The 21,165-nt window shown below is 47.4% G+C and overlaps 1 pseudogene; it reads right to left on the bottom strand.

The window, feature by feature from the left end:
* Window positions 1-1,394: 1,394 nt before the first annotated feature.
* Window positions 1,395-1,910, bottom strand: LOC105704679 (centrosomal protein of 19 kDa-like; annotated as a pseudogene).
* Window positions 1,911-21,165: the final 19,255 nt, after the last annotated feature.

Consider the following 21,165-nt stretch of genomic DNA (forward strand, 5'->3'; position numbering starts at 1 on the left):
CAGTGTATATTTCCCGACACCCGAGGGGCAGAATTCCCCTTCTGTCCATAAAGTGACATCTACTTGCAGCTGCAGGCGTTTTGCGGAGACTTCTCCAGAATTAAATACACGAAAAGATAATTCCCTAGTAACCAAATATGGCCCCTGTATTAGCCTCTTCTCACGCTGCTATGAAGAACATACCCAAGACTGTGTAATTTATAAAGAAGAGAGGCTTAGTTGACTCACAGTTCTGCATGGCTGGGGAGGCCTCAGGAAACTTATAATCATGGCGGAAGGGGCAGAAAACATGTCCTTCACATGGCGGCAGCAAGGAGAAGTGCCTAGCAAAGGGGGGACAAGCCCCTTATGAAACCATCAGATCTTGTGAGAATTCATTCACTATCATGAGAACAGCATAAGGGCAACCACCAGCATGATTTGATTACCTCCCACCAGGTCCCTCCCACGACATGTGAGGATTATGGGAACTATAAGATGAGACTGGGTGGGGACACAGCCAAACCAGATCACCCCCCACCCCCGTCTTGTCAAACTATAATTTACTTACTGTTGCTAAATACATATACATATATATAAATACACACACACACACACACACACACACACACACACACACACATATTCTCTTTACTATCTCCACTCCCCTCCTTTTCAGTTGCTCTTCTCTAGAATCCTACACAAGCTTCTATCCAAATACCATTTCAAGGGCCAGCAAAGTCCTATCTCTTCACTAAAGGACAAAGTCTTCCTTTGCTATTCTACTCTACAGTCATCTGGGTCATCTGACCTTCTGTAGCCATTGTCAAGCATCTGGCTCCAATCTTTTGGTTGCCCAATACTGCTAATTACCTTTTCACAAGTTTTTGACATCTTCCAATTAGATGATAGGCTCCTTAAAGGCAGATTCCTGCCAGGTGCGATGGCTCATGCCTGTAATCCCAGCACTTTGGGAGGCCTAAGTGGGCAGATTGCTTGAGTCCAGGAGTTTGAGACCAGCCTGGGTAACAAGGCAAAACCCCATCTCTAAAAAAAAAAAAATTAGCTGGGTGTAGTGGCACACACCTGTACTCCCAGCTTCTTGCGGGGGCTGAGGTGGGAGAATTGCTTGGGCCCAGGATTCAGAGGTTGCGGTGAGCTGAGATCTCACCACTGCACTCTAGCCTGACTGACAGAGAAAGACCTTGTCTCAAAAAAAAAAAAAAAAGGCAAATTCCTTTATTCTATTTTTCCTATTTTCCTCATGCACCTACATAGTAGATGCTCTAATGTCCTGGTTTTGAAAAATAACATAGTTAATCCCCTCATGACTCAATATATACATTTTAGTGTTCTGTAAAGATTTTTCCAGAAGAAATCAATATTATTTATATGAACATGAATGTTCTGCTAGCCTAATAAACTTTTTGAGTGCTTCGCATCAGAACTCGTGAGCTGACTGTGTTCCAGCCACAGGACTGCAGTTGTTCATCCTGTGGGAGTTTGACCTCAATGTCATAAACAAAATTTGAATCATCCTTCTTCTGATTTTTCTCAAAAAGTTAATCCATGATGCGTTTCCTTTTGGCAAACTCCTCGTCATCCAGTGTATTCACATCTTTTTCAGGATCAATGGTTGTTTCCAGTCAAATTTGTTCCACTGTTTCTGCCAAACTCTGCCCCCACAGGTAACCTCATAAAAAACTGGATAGCTTCTCTAGCTGCCTCAGGAATCCTTGTTACAAGTAACTCTTGTGTCGTGGGTTATTCTTTAGCTGTTCAGCCGCTTGGGTGCAATCTGAAAACTTTGAAAACTTTTGAACTGGCAGAATGCACGAGCCAATTCTCCCCCTGATTTCATTCTCGTAGATGAGGATACTAGCTGGAGGCTGGAATCAGATCCCACACTTGGCAGTACACATCATTCCCACACACACTTCAGAGGATATCGGAGGAAATCTGATGAAAATGCGTAAGTTGCATAATGCCTTCCTGCCTTGGGGAAATACAGAAAGGACATCTTCTCCTGCAGGCCACCGTCTATACTGCCGGGAAAGGGTTGTTTCCACCCAACAGCAATGCAAAGAGGAGCACCTAAGTCGACTTGGCTGGGCAGAGTCTGGCCCTGCAGGAGGAGGCAACAGCCACAGTCCTACTGATGTGGCCGGGTTAACTCCCTGGGAGTAGGGGCGGGGCCGGTACAGGGGACCATATGCTGGCTCCCACAATGATATGTAGGGGTTCAGAGTCCTGAGGGGCACTGGTTGAGGTGTTTCCATAGCAACAGCCAGGGCTCACCAAAAGTCACTCTTTCTAAGTGTACAGCTCGATGAGCCTTGTGACGGTAGACAGCATACAGTCATGCAACCACCTCTTCCTATATTCAAGAAATAGAATGCGTCAATTTTTGGAAAAAGTCCCCTCTGCCTCTTGGTGGTCCTCCCTTCCCCTCTGCTCCCAGCATACCGCTCTGTTTTCTGTCTGTAGTTTTGCCTTCCCTAGAGAGGTGAAATCATATGATTAGACACTCCTTCATTTAGCAAATTGTTGCTGTGTATCAGAAGTGTGTTTCTTTTTACCTTTGGGTAATATTTCATTGCATGGCTATATCATCATTTGTTTTTCCGCTCCTCAGCTAATAGACATTTGTGTGGTTTCTTATCTCTGTCTATTAGCTAATAGACATTTGTGTGGTTTCTTATCTCTGTCTATTATGAATAAAGCTGCTACAAACATTTGCATTTGATTCTCTGTGTGTTTGTTTGCCTTAATTTCTCTTGGATAAATACTTAGGAATAGGCTTGCTGGGTCATATGTCAGCGTATGTTAAACTTTATAAGAAAGTGCATAACTGTAAAAGTTATATAGATGACACGTGGCGATTCACATTTAAATTACATAAAATAAAATTTAAAAGTCACTTCCTCAGTTGCAGTTGCCACAGCTCAGGTACTACTCACTAGCCACATGCGAGTACTATGTGAGATAGCACAGCATGGAATATTTCCATCATTCTGGAAACTTCCATTGGACAGCACTGGTACACACAATTTAATACACTGGGTTTCTGAATAGAAACACTTGTACTAATTTGGGCAAAGGATTTTTTAAAAAGCCATGGATAGCTTTTCTCACTATTGTTTATATGAACAATAAGGCCCTTGCCAAGTCTACTTAAAAGAGGAAGCATCCCATCTTGTGTTAGCTTTTCGGAAAAAATTTTAGGAGCAGCCCAAGGACCAAAGCATCTGACAGCCTGAAGAAGTGATTCTTCATCCCGTCACAGCTGGCTGTCCATATGGGGAAGCCACCTACGGGGACCCAATTTCCTCCAGACCTTGGCAAATTCCTGTCAACAACTCCAAGACCCAAGGACTCCATAGAATGGAGAGGGGGCTCTGCTCATGGCTGGGAAAATGCCAGAGGCCCCAGGACAGGTAACATAATGAACTGATTGGAATCATAATCTCAGAAATAAGTTTTCTCCGTTGCTTCTCAGATGGTGTCTTCATTCATCATTGATGAGAGAGGGCATGGAGCCCAGCTGAGAAAGTGCAAGTCACCCATCCACCGTGACACTTTCAAGTCACCCATCCACCGTGACACTTTCAAGGCTTCCAGTTCCACCATCCTTGACTCTCTTTATGGATTAAGACCTTAGGATTGGCCAGGCGCAGTGGCTGATGCCTGTGATCCTAACACTTTGGGAGGCTGAGGCAGGTGGATCACGAGGTCAGGAATTCAAGATCACTCTGGCCAAGATGGTGAAACTCCATCTATACTAAAAATACAAAAATTAACCAGGTGTAGTGGCAGGTGCCTATAATCTCAGCTACTCAGGAGGCTGAGCCAGGAGAATTGCTTGAACCCGGGGGGCAGAGATTGCAGTGAGCCATGATCACACCACTGTACTCCAGCCTGGGTGGCAGAGCAAGACTCCGTCTCAAAATAAAATTTAAAAAAAGACCTTAGGATTTGACAAATAGAATTTCTTTTCTGACCATGGCCCAGATGGATTTGTTTCACCTTGGCTTTTCCACACACAGTTCTGATTTCCTGGCAGCTCCGGCTACTGGTGAGGAATTGGGACCCAGGACAATCAGGGGTATTGACTGTGGGCAGGGCTCAGTTTCTCATGTGTGGTCTCACTGAAAAAGGGAAGGCACATCATTACAGAAGGGTTTTTGTTACCTCTGGCAGTGTTGTGTTTTGTGAAAGAAAGTATTTTAACCACACATTTGAACAAAGCTGGCAAAACAATAGTTCCTCTTGTGGTCTCAGCCGTTAATCTTCTTTTATGCAAGGGGAAAATCAGATGCCTTAATGATGTCATCATTTGGCCTGGAAAAGAACCAATGGAGTTAAAGGACCCCATTGTTTCCCTGACACAGTGGTGGAAGAGGAAGAGGCATTTGCTTTTACTGTTCCAGAGAGAAGAGGGCACATCTGCAGCCCGCCACCCATAAACACGCTAGAATCTGAACCCTGGGAGGATTCGCCACAGGGCTTTGTGGACATAAGTCTTCATTTCCAAAGAGGCTTTCCCATCTGTCATCTGCTTTCTTGTCCCTCCCCACCAAAATAAAAAGGGCTGAAAATTGTTTATGGTAAGTCTAGTGGAAAGCCCCCTCCCATCACGCCTCACTTGTGGTTCCTTTCTCTTTCACCTTTGGTAGAAAAGCGATTTAGGGCAATAAAGCAATAAAGCCATCTTCTGAGAGGTGTCAGCCAGCCAGGGAAAATGTGCGTGTGTTGTAGATACTTTGCAGGAAGAAGCTGAATGGTGTGACAAGCCCATTTTGGGGGAGGAGCATAAGGCTTAAGTGCTGCCCTTCCAGGGCAATTCTGTGAAACGAAAATCTCTGTGGCCTGTCTGAGCAAGGGTTCCTGGGGCAAGGGGTGAGAAAGAGAAGGTATATGTGGCAGAAGAAGAGAGGAACACCAAATCATGTAGAGAGGAGACTCCCAGACACCCATCCAGATTTAACTCTGTGTGCACCAAAAGCTGCCTTGATGGCAAAACGGCAGCTCACAAGTGACCCCATAGTGTGACTGTTCGCCTTCTGTCTCTGTGTGCCCTTGCAGAGATGATGTGACCAACAGGGTTATGTGATTGACTTTCAGTAGATTGATTGCAAAAGTGGCCCCTCTCTTCTGCACTTTCCTCTGCTCATGCCTTTTGCATTGTGACTTTGCACCCCTTCTTTCAAGAGCTGGAGTTCATTTCTGTGTTCTTTGAATCTAACTGGTCTTTTGGCTTGCTTTAGCCAACAGAGTGGGGTGGAGGCGACTGAGTTCTGAGCCTAGGCCTCAAGATGTTTTTAACAATTCTGCTCTCTCACTTGGACCCCTGCCTCCACCATGAAAACAAGCCCAGGCTAAGTGCTTGGAGGGAGAGAGACTCTATGTATGTATGGAACAGAGAGAGCTGAATCTTCCCAGCTGAGATCAGGCTAGGCCAGCTGTCCTCCAGCCAGCTTACAGATGTACCAAGTCAGTGGAACCTGCCCAGGCAAACTCTAGGCTTGTAAGGAATCACGTGTGATTGTTTCTTTAGACCACTAAGTTTTGGGAAGGTTTGTTACACAGCAGCAACTAACTGATAACTCTCTATAAGAGATATTGAGGATAAGGATATTATAGATGAGAAAAAATCATGATAAAAGCCAAATTACAATCAGCACTGGCTTGTGCATAAGCTATGGATACCATGAAGCAGAGCCCTGAGGGGTGTTCTCCCAGGCTTGGGAACCAGCAGATAAGATTTGGAGGCCAGGTGTGGTGGCTCATGCCAGGTTGATGATGGCCCCACCAGGATGGAAAAGAAGAGGGCTTCAGCCCTGGAATCTAACAGGAGCAGGGGGAGGTCAAATTGCAAGGCACTCGAGCTTCTCCATCCGGCTTGGAAAAGAGCACTTTCTTTAGATCCTTGACTGAATCAACTCCCATCTCTAAAGCCAGCGCTCAGACTGCTGTGAAAGTGAGCAGTCTCTGGGTTCCATACATTATGCATCCAATCTGCAAACTGGATCATCGCACTGGACAATTTAAAGTTTACTATAAGAATAATAACCACTTATTGAAACAGATGCAAACTATGAAATCGCACCACTTGGAGAAAAGAGCTGTTAGCATTTTGGTGAGCATCTTCACATATCTCACAGTGTACAAATACACACATGGAGTTTTAATAAATGCAATCCTAAGATTCAAATTTATGCTTATTTTCCTAAAATTGCAAAATTGGGTGGGCCTGGTGGCTCATGCCTGTAATCCCAGCAATTCGAGAGGCTGAGGTGAAAGGATCACTTTAGCCCAGAAGTTGGAGGCCAGACTGGGCAACATAGCAAAACCTGTTCTCTACAAGTAACTTTAAAAGTTAGTCAGGACCTCGTCCCTACAAATAATTTTAAAAATTAGCCAGGAATGGGCTGGGCGCAGTGGCTTACGCCTGCAATACCAGCACTTTGGGAGGCCGAGATGGGTGAATCACAAGGCCAGGAGTTTGAGACCAGCCTGGCCAACATAGTGAAACCCTGTCTCTACCAAAAATACAAAAATTAGCTGGGCATGGTGGTGCGCACCTGTAGTCCCAGCTACTCGGGAGGCTGAGGCAGGAGAACTGCTTGAACCTGGGAGGTAGAGGTTGTGGTAAGCCAACATTGTGCCACTACACTCCAGCCCAGGCAACAGAGCAAGACTCCGTCTTAAAAAAAAAAAAAAAAAAATAGCCAGGAACGGTAGCAGGCGCCTGTAGTCCCAGGTACGTGGGAGGCTGAAACGGGAAGATTGCTTGAACCCAGGAGATTGAGGCTGCAGTGAGCCGTGATTGCACCACTGCACTCCAGCCTAGTGGCATAGGGAGACCCCATCTCAAAAATAATACTAATAAAACTCAATAAAATAAAGTTCCAAAATATCCTATGCTTAATGTAGACAATTCAACCAACAAGAAATGTCTAAAGCTAAATATGAAAGTTCTCCTCTTCTCTGTAACTGTGAATTTCTTTCAGAATATTCATTAAAACACTGTTTCCTTTATAATTTTGCTGTATGTTCTGTGTTCTAAAACATTCGTTTTTCAGCTATATCCATTTAACTACCAGTTAGTCCACCAAGTTCTTGTTTAGGTTGTCATTATTGCTTTATTGTTTTTAATTTCCAAAACCTGTTGACTACTTTTTATTGATCATTTTCATAGCAGTCCGTTCTTCTCTCATGAATGCGGTATTGATTCTAAACATTTTCTACAAATATTAATTAGGCTTATACAAATGTCTCTTTCTTTCTTACATGAACCACGTTTCCTTGAAAACCATTTGCTGTGCTTGCCACTTTAAGCCAGTGGATTTTCTTCAAATGTCTCATGATTCCTGTTGTGGGCTTTTATCTGTCAATGAAGATCTCAATTTAATCAGTATTGGTAATTGTTGTGAGCATCTTTTGAAAATATGAAAGCCACTGCTTTGATTCTCTAGTTAGGTAGATCCCTGGAGGGCAAGGCGTGCCTGTGTGTTTGGGGGTGGGCTTACCCACGGCTGCAAGGAGAAGGTGAATATTTGCCATAGAGACTTCTCCTTGGTTTGTGTGGGTAGAGAAGTGGCTGCTGGACTGGAGATTCTCTTTGGCAAAGGAAGAAAGACAGACGGTATCTTGGGAGCAGAGTAGGTTAGTATGGTTGGGGATCTCTTAGAGGGTGTGTTAACAGGCTGCTCGCTGGTCACCACCTGCTGAGTTACTGATTCAGGGGGTCTGGGGTAGGTCCTGAGGATGTGTCTTTCTGACACATTTCCAGCAGGTGCTGATGCTTCTGGTCCCAGAATGACAATCTGAGAAACACTGATTAGGGGACTTCACTGCTGTGCTGAAAGCTTTTTGCTTTTTCCCCTCTGTGCTGAGGTGGTGACAGGAAGCTGGCCAGGGACAGGGACAGCCTCCTGCATGGCCTTGATGCTCTCATGCAGTCCTCAGACCTGCAGCACAGTCCTAGACCCTTCTAGAATCTGGCTGCCGACTCACAGCCCCAACCTGCTCCCTGCATCTGAGTTTGAGAAGTTTTCGTGGCTGTGTAGGAAAAAGAGATCCACTGACTTTTCCTGCAGCCGCTGACGGCTGTGATTTGTTTCAGCTCTGACTAAATTTCATCACTGCCATCCTTTCTGCTTTCCATCATTAGTAGATTTTGAACAATTTTCTTGAGCACTCGTGGCCTACCCTATCTTCTGGCATTGTGATGGGCTGCTTCTCCTTCTTACCTTTTCATACAATAATTTCTAAACACACAAAAAGTAGAGAAAATAATATAATAACTCCTGGGTACCCGCCGCTAAATTTTAAAGGCTTTTGCTTTTTACATATTTCTTCTGTCATTTAAATAAGATTTGGAGGCCGGGGACAGTGGCTCATGCTTGTAATCCCAGCACTTTGGGAGGCCGAGGTGGGTGGATCACGAGGTCAAGAGATCGAGACCATCCTGGCTAACATGGTGAAACCCTGTCTCTACTAAAAATACAAAAAATTAGCTGGGCATGGTGGCACATGCCTGTAATCCCAGCTACTTGGGAGGCTGAGGCAGGAGAATCACTTGAACCCAGGAGGTGGAGGTCTCCGTAAGCCGAGATCGTGCCACTGCACTCCAGCCTGGGCGACAAGAGGGAGATTCCATCTCAAGAAAATAAATAAATAAGATTTGGAAAGGAAGGCCAGTAAACCACGGGTTCAGTCCGCCAGCTGGACCTGGTATCCCACCCCTTATCATTTCAAATTGTCATCCAAGCCTGTTTATAAATTTCCATTCTCATCATACCCACAATGCAGTTATTCCAGCAATGCTGTGTTTTCTAGAAAGTACTGCCATGTAACATGCAGTTACGTTTCATGAATAGCTACAGATAAGCCCAACATCTATAGCAATGCAGACCACATAGATGTGAGCAAGCAGAGTCTCCACTGTGGACCCCATGAGCCTTTAAGCCTTGAAGACACATGTGAGGCCCATCATGGATATTAGTACCTGCACTGTGGGAGGATAGTTTTTTTTATGGGTTAAACTTTCTCTTGTGTTTAGCCCATGCCTCCAGTTTTCAGATTCTTGCTACTTTTCTCCTAGCTGCACATTCTTCCACCTCTCTCCAAATGACAAATCTCGGCTATACTTGGATAAACTTTTAGGTTATATTCGGATAAATTTTTAGGCACAAGGTTGAGATCAACCATGTTGACTTTCCTGAGAGTTAATGATATGGTTTTGCTATGTCCCCACCCAAATCTCATCTTGAATTGTAGCTCCCATAGTTCCCTCTTGTCATGGGAGGGACCTGGTGGGAGGTACTTGAATCATGGGAACGGGTCTCTCCTGTGCTGTTCTCATGATAGTGAGTAAGTCTCATGAGATATGATGGTTTTATAAAGGGGAGTTCCCCTGCTCATGTCCTCTTGTCTGCCGCCATGTAAGACGTGACTTTGCTCCTCCTCTGCTTTCCGACGTGATTGTGAGGGCTCCCCAGTCATGTGGAATTGTGAGTCTATTAAACCTCTTTCCTTTATACATTACCCAGTCTCAGGTATGTCTTCATTAGCAACATGAGAACAGACTAATACAGTTAATATTCTTCCAGATGTATGAGAAACACACAGCTGGCAATAAACAATGGGAATTTAGAACAAAGGTTTCCCTTCCTGCTACTGTGTGTTCTTGGGCACAGTACTTAACCTCCCTAATTCTTGTTTCTCTCATCTGTTAAGAGAGAAAGTGTCCACCTCGTGTAATTATTGGGAGGATCATTTATGATGACATCATAAAATCTCATGGGATTCGACCTGGTACACAGTGAGAGCTCACTCCTCTTCCCCTGGGCTTCCCACTGTTCAGCCACTGCTTTGCTGTGCTGGGTGGGAGTGGTGGAACCCAGGTATGAATCTGAATTGTTAGGAAATTATTTGTCATGCATTTAACCAAGGAAAAGGAAGACTTTGAAAAGTTTTTCCTGTATATCCTGGTCAGGATTCTTTCAATTATAAATAACAGAGACTCAACTCGAACTGGCTGAAGCCAACAAAAAGAATTGTGGCTCTGGTGCCTGAACTGTCCCAGGGGACGGCTGGGGCCTGGGCTTCCTGGGTATCAGCCTGAGTCTCTTTCTCTCTCCATTTCTCAGCACTGCTCTTCCTCCATTTTCAAGTAGGAGATCACATGGTGTTGGGTTTACTTTTGGGCACAATCGATCTCACTGTCTGTGCTCCCTGAGGACCCCAGATTTCCATCAGAATCACAGCCAGCAATTCCAGTGGAAACCCAGCTGCTTTTCCCAATAGTTACGGCAATACTCTGGAGCTGGATGGCATCACCCAGGCTTGGGTCATGTGCCTGTCTGTGGCGAGGAATGGAAACACTGATTGGTCAGGCCTGAGGCACATAACCCCATCCTGGAACTGACCTGCTTAAGCCACAGAGGCTGAGAGTGAGGGAGCGGGACTTCCCAAATGAAAATTGACATGCTCTGGTCAGCACAAAAGGGAATGGGAATGGAGGTAAGGTAGGCAAAATCAACAGATGAACCCCACACTGAATCAAGAAGTGTGTTTTCCTTTGCATGGATATACCTGGCCCTAATTGAGGGTCATTTAGATGGTAACCATTTCTCACCAGGCAAATATCTGTGTGAGAGTATCTTCAAGGGAAGCCGTCAGGTCAAAGTCCGTCTGACTTTCAGATTAGACAGATATTGCCAAATTACTCCCAACTCCTGCTCCTTCGAGTCTTAGCACTTTAGGTCTCTCCCTTCCTGACTGCATTCTACAGTCACCTTGCCGGCCCAAGCAGGGATCACTCCAAAAGAGTGCCTACCAGTACCTCCACCTGGTGGAGCCTTGCAGGGCTCTGCTCCTCCCTGTTCCCTAAAGGTCAGGATTTGAAGCAGATTCCTATTGATCTCAAAGTCCTGTCCCACTTCATGCCAACGGATTGCTTCTCCCATTGCTTTCTGCTCCATCTGATGTATCTCATTAGCAGCTAAAAGTGGTCCTCACTAAGCATGCGGGCTGGTCTCCAGAGCCCAAGGCCCCGCCTGGAATGCCTTCCCTGGGTGCAGATGGGCAGGGGACACCTGGAATGCCTTCCCTGGGTGCAGACGGACAGGGGACACCTGGAATGCCTTCCCTGGGTGCAGACGGGCAGGGGACACCTGGAATGCTTTCCCTGGGTGCAGATGGGCAGGGGACACCTGCTCCTGCTGTGGCTCACATGTTCCCTCCTTGGCTTCTGTTCCCACTATCCTAGCTCTGCACTGCCTGGTAGAGTGTCTACCAGGCTGTGTATAGAGGGCGCAAATTCAGAGGAGAAAGAATCTTCTGTGATGGCTACTCTGTGGTCCCCTGCACGGGCTGGTTTAGCCAGCAGGGGGCGTCCTGCAGAGAGCTCCCCGTCGAGTGTGAAGATGGTTATGCATCCTGCATGGCATCTGGATCTGGGGGTGCATCGGTCTGAGCAAAGCATCATGGTTCTTGCATAGTCGATGGATAGTGCTTGGATTTTGATTTCATTTTACCTGTTGAGTAATTGCATCCCCTGGCACAAGGGTTATGAGTGTTAATATACAATGATGTGTTTGCACCATCTCCTAAGGAGCAGAGGAGCTGTTTCATGGGGAAGCAATGCCAGGGCAGGCTCCCCTCCCTCCCCACAGTGGGATTTTGCTAAGAACCCCCAGGCTTTAGCACAGGATGAGTTCCCTGGGAAGGCAGGAGGGGATGGATGCAAAGCACTGGTGGAGGATTAGTCTAGAGCAGGTAACGAGCTGGAGAGTGTTTTGTTCTCCAAAACAAAACAAGACGGTTATTTCAGAAGCACTTGGACAGACAGACCACCCTTGAGCAGGGGAGGATCAGCTCTTACAGTGGACCAGGAAGTGTTGACGGCAGTGCCACACTCCCAAGGTGTACTGGCCAAAGATTTGCAACTGGCTCTCCCGAAGACACAAACGCCCTGATTTGTAGTGTCCGCCAATTTCCCTGGTGTAAACACTCCCACCATGACTGATTTCAAACCACCAGTGGACGTTCCCAGAGTGGCAGAGCTGGGAAGACAAGTTCACGACCAGCTCTTCCAAGTGAACTGCACACCACCATCATTAACACTCCTGGAGGGCTGTGCCCAGCCACATGGTCATCAGGGTTTTGGAAACGGTTGGAATGTGAGGGCATCAAAGGCCCAGGTGGAGAGTGCAGGGTGGGCAGCGAGGGGGGTTAGGACAGCCAGATGGGAAAAGGCCCCATGGAGCATTATGTGGACAGCCTTGTAATTCCTCGGTCTTTAGTGGTATCATCAAATTTACAACATGCTGAGGTGACTGCGTTGTCATAGAAAATAGAGGTAACAACAGAGGCACAAGCCTGCAGGCTGGTGTTGAGTCCAAGTTTAAGGGTGGAGGCAACCGTGAGAAGAAAAGAGTGTGACAGAACAAAAGACGTCGTTGAGACACAGCTGAACTGGCTGCACTCACGGGTTTCACAGGCCTCTTGGTAGCATCGTAAGCCCGTTAAATTTTATAAAAACAAGTGACTAAGTTCCTTTCTAAAAAGCCCAGATATAAATAACTAGAATTACATGGATTGGCACTTTGTTTACAGACTGATATTTTCCAATGACTTTAAAATAAAACGTGCCATGGAAATGCTTCAGATTCCTAGAAAGACAGCTTCTCATGCCCTTTGTCACGTGTCCCCCAATTCACCGTCTTCGTTGAGCTACAAACGTTTTCGTGGGATTTATGATTCAAGGTGGGCAGTCATCACTATTGTTTGATATTTGTTGAGCACCTGCTATCTGTCAGGGGCACTGCACATGTTGATCCATTTAATACCACCACCCTTCAAAGTTGCTACCATTCTCGTTTTGAGACCTCAGAGGCTCGGGCAGACCAGCACGTCCTTTCTCTGCTCTGAGCCCCAGGAGGCTGCCTGCACAGCTGCAGCAACCTGGCCCTCGAGCTTAAAGATTTAGCCAATGGGATTGCCCAGCTGAGAGTAGGGGAGGGGAGGATGGGGTCCCATCTCTTTGGTAACCTCCCTGCAGGTCCCCTTAGAAGCTATGGCCCTTTATTGAAGGCTGAAGGAGGGCTCTTCTCACCCTCCTTTACTGGAGGCTGCTGCTCTTCTCACCCTCCTTTACTGAAGGCTGAAGGAGGGCTCTTCTCACCCTCCTTTACTGAAGGCTGAAGGAGGGCTCTTCTCACCCTCCTTTACTGAAGGCTGCTGCTCTTCTCACCCTCCTTTACTGAAGGCTGCTGCTCTTCTCACCCTCCTTTACTGAAGGCTGCTGCTCTTCTCACCCTCCTCATCTGCCTCCTCTTCTTTCAGGTTTTGGTAGTTGCCCCTTCCCTGCATCCCACATTCACCGGCAATGCTGCGAGCAGTCCCAGGGTGCCGCTGTGGGTCTTGTCATTTCCCTACACTCTGTCCAAACCTTTATAAATAGATCCTCCAATGTGCACATTTCCTATTAGGACTACACATTTAGTAGTTTAAAAACAATGTATTATTTTGTAGTTCTGGAGGTCAGAAGTCCAAAATCAGTGTCACTGGGCTACACCCAAGTGACAGGTGTAGGGCTGCTCTCCATCCAGGGCTGCTCTCCCTCCAGAGGCTCTTGGGAAGAATCCATCCCTCACCTCCTCCAGCATCTGGATGCCACCTTGGCTCATGGCCGTATCACTCCAGTCTCCTCCAGGATCATGTCACCTTCTCCTCTTCTGTCTGTGGTCAAATCTCCCACTGCCCTCCTCCTCTAAGGACGATTGTGATTGCATTTAGGACCCCCCAGGATAATCTAGGGTAATCTCCACATCTCAAAAATCCTTCATTACATTGGCAGTCTTTGCCATATAAAGGAACATTTACACGTTCCAGGGACTGAGACCTGATATCTTTGGAGGTCATTATTCAGCCGGCCACATTTATTATTTTAATTTGAGTGTGCAGTTTGCCTCCTGCTGGGACTTGACTGAAACAGCCTGGGTTACTACATATGAAAGAACAGGAAATCAAACCATGTGAATAAGTTAATTTTGAGAACTTGTACTTGGTTTTAAATACCATTTATATGTTAATGACTTCCAAATTTATACCCCTGGTCCATTCTTCTCTCTGAGTTCCAAGATCACATATCTAATTGGCTATTTGATATTCCTTTGGATGTTTCATAGGCACCTCGAGCTTGGGATGGCAAAACCAGCATTTCTGTTTCCTGTATCCCACCCTGCTCCTCAGCTAATTGCACCATCATACTCGTTTGCTCACGCTGGGAACATGGACATGATGAACCCAGTGACCTTCCTGGCTCGGAGGCCTCTCCACCACACCCACGGAGCCACCCAGTGCTGCTTCCCTGTGGGATCTTCCTTCGCTTCATCACTGTGTCCCTGAAGGTCCTCCCTCCACAACAGATGTGGAGTCTCTCTGTTCTCCCCACCTCTGCCGATGCCAGTCTATTCCAATGTCCCACTCACTCACCTGGACTGTAGCAACGGCCTCCTCCGTGTCTGCTTCCACTCCAGTCTCCTCTCTGGCACACTTGGTGCAGTAGCCACAGAGACAAGTACAACCCAGGCTGACTCACATCACCCCCACTTACAACCCTTCAATAATCTTCAACTGCATTCTTACTTTGCGCACTGCACGTTTTGCTAAGTTCCTTCTTGCTTCTGCCCTCTCACTGATGTCTCCTATGCCTGGAATGCTCCTTCCTCCAACTCTTCTCCTATCTGGCTTGGTTAAGATGTATGTATACCATGCTTAGCACAGTTCTGAATGCAACAGAAAGCTACTGACTCTACCTCTTGATGCGATGAGCCACGATGACACTTTGCAAAGGTGAGAATGCCAGGAGGCATGAAGGATTGTGGCCATGGGGAGAATTTACCACGTGGTGCACAATGGTGGAAACCAGGCTGGCTCAGGGAAAGGGGCCCATGATCTTCTCAGTTCGTCCTGAGCTGGCTGCCTATCCAGCCTGGGTCCCCAGGAGAAGTTGTTGATGGTGGAGAGTAGTCTAGGTTCTTGGCATTTTGAACAAAGAATTGGACAAAATACACAAATAAAGCAAAGCAGCACAATCAGAGATTTATTTTAAATGAAAGTACACTCCACAGGCTGGGAGTGGGCTGGAGAAACAGGAGGAGTTGGAAGGGAGTAGCCTCTGATACCGCTCAGCAGGAATAGGCCTTAGGTTCCCTGCCTCCAGACCCTATTCTCCTGTCTCAAAATGATGGGGATGCTCCTTCTGGGATTGGAGGAGCCTGGCCCACCAGGGAAGACTCTATCTGTGTCATATCCCACATGTTTTTAGATGGAATTGCACTCTTGTTGCCCAGGCTGGAGTGCAATGGTGTGATCTCGACTCACTGCAACCTCTGCCTCCCGGATTCAAGTGATTCTCCTGCCTCAGCCTCCCAAGTAGCCGGGATTACAGGCGCCCACCACTACCCCAGGCTAATTTTTGTATTTTTAGTAGAGATGGGGTTTCACCATGTTGGCCAGGCTATTCTCAAACTCCTGACATCAGGTGATCCATCCATCTCGGCCTCCTAAAGTGCTGGGATTACAAGGTGTGAGCCAGCGCCCGGCCTGGCTGAGTATTTTAAAGAAGGGTGATGCCGCCGCCATGTGGTCATGAAATTGTGACTGCTTGTCCCAGCATTCTTAGCTTGATGTTGAGATCCTTGCTTCCCCTCTAGCAGCAGGGATGGACAGCAGGGAGAAGCAGTACAGATTCCCGCTAACGTCAGAAAAAAGTCAGACTTGGAATGAGTCACAAAATAAAGATACATGCTGGACAATGCAAAGGTCACCATCAGGAGCTTAACAAGTGGAGGGGAGCCTTCAAGAATGTGACTGTGATAAGAAGCCACAGCCTGAAACAGTGGCTGTTGAAAGGTACCGCGTGTCAACTTTACACTCACAGGGTCAGGTCCCCGGGCAGGTGTGGGGCTGAGGAAGTACAGCGGGTGCTCATGGCTGGTGGGGCCTGATGCCCTCTGCTGGAGGATATGTCTGCTTTCTTTTGCTTTTGCTTTTCTCTTTTCAATTTTTTTTTTTTTTTTTTTGAGATGGAGTCTCACTCTGTCACCCAGGTTGGGGTATAGTGGCGCCATCCTGACTCACTGCAACCTCCACCTCCCAAGTTCAAGCAATTCTCCTGCCCCAGCCTCCCAAGTAGCTGGGACTACAAGTGCTCACCACCATGCCCAGTTATATTTCCAAAATAAAAAAATACAAAATTTTTGTATTTTTGGTAGACATGGGGTTTCACCATATTGGCAAGGCTGGTCTCAAACTCCTGACCTCAGGTGATCTGCCCTCCTCAGGCTCCCAAAGTGCTGGGATAACAGCTGTGAGCCACTGGGTTTTTTTCCCTGTGGTTGGTCACTAGATGTCACTGCAGGAAAAAATCTGACCAGAAAACAAACGCAAGGGGAGAGATATTAATGTTTTGGATCTCCAGGAAGTGGTTGCCTTGGCAACAGGGAGCACGTGAAAGAACTTCCTTTTCTGTGGACTGCATGTGACTGCTGAGAGATGTTTATGTTGGTGACCAAAGAGAAGATGCCCACAGGAACTGGACAGGAACTGAAGCCAGGGCATCCTGAGACTGAATGAAACAGCAGGAGAGAAGGAGAGAAAGAGGGAGAGAGGATGAGGGAGAGGTGTGTGTGTGTGTGTGTGTGTGTGTGTGTGTGTGTGTGTGTGTGTGTAGAGAGAGAAGCAGAGATACCAAAAGCACTTTGCACTGCATGAGAAACAATCCTGTGTTGCATCTGAGCCCCAAATCCAAAGACACCACTCCAGAATGAGTGGTTTTTCCCCTCCAGATGCCCATTATCCTAATTAAGATGTTCTTTGTTAGTAAATTCAATCATATCTGCACAAATCCTGGAAAAAAGGGAGCATAGGATACCCTGCATTCGCCCAGAAGTGGATTTTCCATGGGCAGGGGAACACTATGAACAAACCCCCAGATCCTGAACCCTTAACAAAGGGAGAAGAAGCCCATACCAGTTGTTCTCACCTGCCTCAATTTCCTTTCTAAATTCTGCTTGCAGCCTGGCCATCAGGACCACACAGTTCAGCGTGCCACTGGAATAGTTTGTTTGTTTGAGACAGAGTCTCACTGTGTCACCCAGGCTGGAGTGCAGTGGTGCGATCTCGACTTACTGGAACCTCTGTCTCCCGAATTCAAGCAATTCTCCCGCCTCACCCTCCTGAGAAGCTGGGATTACAGGCCTGCGCCACCATGCCCAGCTAATTTTTCTATTTTTAGTAGAGATGGGGTTTCACCATGTTGGCCAGGCTGGTCTTGAACTCCTGACCTCAAGTGATCCGCCTAACTCAGCCTCCCAACGTGCTGGGATTACAGGCATGAGACACCACTCCCAGCCTCTGTTCCTGGTTTATCTGTTCTTCAGGATTGCTAATCCAACTGTCTGGACCAGGCTGTCTTTGTAACCTCTGGCAGGTAAGGGAACCCAGCACAGAGAAGGCACTCAGTAGCTTGTTTACTGAGTAAATGATGAGTTAATGGGCCAGGTGCTGCCTGTTTCTGGGTGCTCTTCCACTGGGCCCTGCACTGCCCAATGGAATGATTAACTGATGGATTGATTTTCCTTCAGAGACCGAAAATGCCTTGTCTGTCTCATTTACCCATTTATTCTCCACAAATATATTAAGCATTGATGCTGCGCTGGTTTCTAGGGTTACAAAGATGAATTAAGATAGAAACCACCCCCTTATCATCTTGCAAATCAGTAGGAGAGGGAAGCATGTTGTAAAGAGCCCTGATGCTGGCTCCTTTCTGCTTATGCAAAGATCTCTCCCTTGCCAGGCATCTCTGGGAGTCCACGTGAGGTTCTGACACATCCACTTCCAGGCTAAGGGATGGGGCGGGTGTGTTCCTGCCGTCACTCTGCTGGGCTTGTGTTCCTGGCACCAAGGTCCCTGCTACGGCTTAAGGCCAGTAAGAGCCATTTTGCAGGGCACAGCAGGGGCCATGCCAGCCCCCATGATTAAGCGGCTTTTTCCTGGAGGCTGCTTGAGCCAGGGCTGCCCGCAGGCCTGGAGTGGTATGACACATATCCACCCCATCATGCTACACCGCGTGGGAGCAGTGGTGCTGAATTTTGTTGCCCTAAAATTCGTATGTGGCAGTCCTAGCCCCCAGGACCTCAGAATGTGACCTTATTTGGTTAGAGGGTCATTGCAGTTGCAATCATCTCAGTTAGGAAGAAGTCATCCCAGAGTAGGGTGGGCTTTGATCCAATATGACTGGGATCCTATCCAGAAACTTGGACACAGAGACAGACGGGGATAGAAGAAAGATGATGTCGGCAGCACAAGCTAAGGAAAGCCCTGGAACAGACCCTCCTCCACAGCCTCAGAGGGAGCCAACCCTGGTCACGCCTTGCCGTTGGACTTGAGTCTCCAGAACTGTGAGAGGATGAGTGTCTGTTGCTAAGTCACCCAGTTTGCAGTATCTGCGGCAGCCCTAGCACACTAATGCAATGGCACCTCTGCTTACATCATTTCACCTGTGGTCCTCTTCCCCCAGGACGCTGGTTTAGGAGGAGCCTTTGTGGGCTCAGTTAACTTCCAGGATGCTGTTCGAAGAACTTCTTCCTCCTATTAACAGCCAAAATGCTGTCAGTGGGTCCAGCTCATCCTGCCTGGCTCCTTTCCCCTTAAAGGAAATTCTCTTCCTATAGGCTCTTTGGCCTCCCCTCCACCCACAGGTAGCTATAGGAAGCCCACGCATTTGCCCTATCAGCAGAGGTTAGGCTCATCCCCAGCAGAGGAAATGCGTGACCTTATCCCAGGGTGGCCCTTAGCTGCCCCCCGCAGCTCCCCCTACCTCTGCAGAGACAGCCCCACCCCTTCCCAAGTCTGCTCCCTCATGCCAGGCCCTGGGAAACTGGCAGCTGAGGGTACAGTTCAAGCAAAAGCCAGGCCGCAGCACACAGAGAATAACCACAGTCAGAATGGAAGCATGCTCAGGTGCGGCTGGGCCCTGAGGAGGGCTTGATGGCAAAGCCTTGTGGAGGAAGTGGCAGTCAAGTGAGAAGGGATTTGCAAGGCATTTAGGAGGAGGCAAGAGCTGAGGCATAGTGTGCAGGAAAACAGCCCTTGCAGGGCTTAAGAGCAGCTCAAGGAGCAATAAGAGGCATTCCAGAGGCTTTAAAGAGGGAGCTGGGGAAGACTGGATGGGGCCAGGAAGGCAGCAGGGCCAGATGGGGAAGGGCCACAGGGGCCATGCTAAGCAGAGTAGACTCTGCCTTCTCTGGAAATAGAACATGACAGGGCTTGAAGAAGGTACCACATGACCCAAGAGGACTTCAGAAGGAGCAGCCCAGCAGAAACGGCAGTTATCTGAAAGTGCACAATATCAGCTCATGCTGCCAACCTCTTCCCTTTGCTTGGAATGTGCTTTTCCTCCTCGCACACCTGCGTGAGTATACAGTCCACATGCATGCATACTCTCTCTCTCCTCACTTTCAGCCCGACAAACACTTTCTATTGTGAGGGCAAGAGTCACACCCTGGGAAAACCACTTTGAAGTCCAGATTGACAGGGAAGTAGCTTCGTCTCTGAGTTTTAGCCTTCCCTCCCATCAAATAGCATAATTGTCCCTGCTATCTTGCCTACAGTGTGTTGTAGTGATAAAATCAGATGAGAATATTGGATAATACCTTCTAAACTGCATTGAATATAAAGAGGGTCAGTGAGGATGGTGATAGTGATGGTGGTGAAGATGATGGTGAGTTGGTGGTGATGACGGTGGTGATGGCGATGATGGTGAATAGTGATGATGGTGGTGGTGATGGTGGTGGTGGTGGTGGTGATAGTGATGGTGGTGATGGTGATAGTGATGATAATGTGGATGGTGATGGTGATGATGATGGTGATGATGTGGATGGTGATGGTGATGATAATGGTGATAGTGATGATGGTGTTATGGTGATGACAATGATGATGGTGATGGTGGTGGTGATAGTGATGGTGGTGGTGGTGATGGTGGATAGTGATAGTGATGGTCACAATGGTGAAAGTGATGATGATGGTGATGGTGGTGGTGGTGGTGATAGTGATAGTGATGAAGATGATGATGGTGATGGTGGTGATGGTGATGATGATGATGATGGTGATGATGGCAATGATACTGGTGATGATGTGGATGGTGATGGTGATGATAATGGTGATAGTGATGATGAATGGTGTTTATGGTGATGATCATGATGATGGTGATGATGATGGTGATGGTGGTGATAGTGATAGTGATGGTCATGATGGTGATAGTGATGATGATGGTGATGGTGGGGTTGATGGTGCTGACGGTGTTGATGGTGCTGACGGTGAGGATAATGGTGATGATGTGGATGGTGACAGTGATAATGGTGATAGTGATGATGAATGGTGTTTATGGTGCTGACGATGATGATGGTGATGATGATGGTGGTGGTGGTCATGGTGGTGGTGGAGATAGTGATGGCGGTGGTCATAGTGACGGTGATCATGGTGATGGTGGTGATGGTGATGGTGACAATGGTGAGGTGATGATGCAAAGGAGGGTCTTTTTCTTCCTGCAAGGTGGTTTAGAAACCCTATGGTTTCTACCCTGCTTCATCTCTTGGAGGAGCCACTTAATTTGTCATCCAAAGTGGAACAGTTTGTGAGTGCTATTAACATTTACACCAGGACAATGATGCATGAACAGCCCTCAATTGCGTTTTACACGTCACCAGCCTGGTTTTAAGTCTGGGTTTAAATTACTGAGAAAGGGACTTGGCCGGGGATGTGGGAAGTCAGGGTACCCTACCTTCCAGGCTATTAGAACTTTTGGCTGAACAACTATCATTCGCTGTCATTATACTACAGCCAAGAGGAGACTGTTTGGCAAGCGTGAACAGGGAAGCTCTATTTCCCAGATAGTCATGCCCGTCAGAACACAAGGGCCCACTGCTCACAGACCCTCTCCCTGTCTTTCACTTGGAACTTTTGCCTCACATGTGGAGGAACAGTGGGGGCTTCTGGGTCACCTCCAACCTGCTGGGCCTTTGTATAGCTGAAGGAGGTCCTCTACTCAGTGGAATTGAGGCAGTGAGCAGGACAGGCCTTCTGCTTTGGTGGGTGAGGCCGAATTAA

The sequence above is a fragment of the Aotus nancymaae genome, unplaced genomic scaffold, assembly GCF_030222135.1.
Source record: "Aotus nancymaae isolate 86718 unplaced genomic scaffold, 86718_ANA_hifiasm-v0.15.2.pri h1tg000031l, whole genome shotgun sequence".
Lineage (NCBI taxonomy): Eukaryota > Metazoa > Chordata > Mammalia > Primates > Aotidae > Aotus > Aotus nancymaae.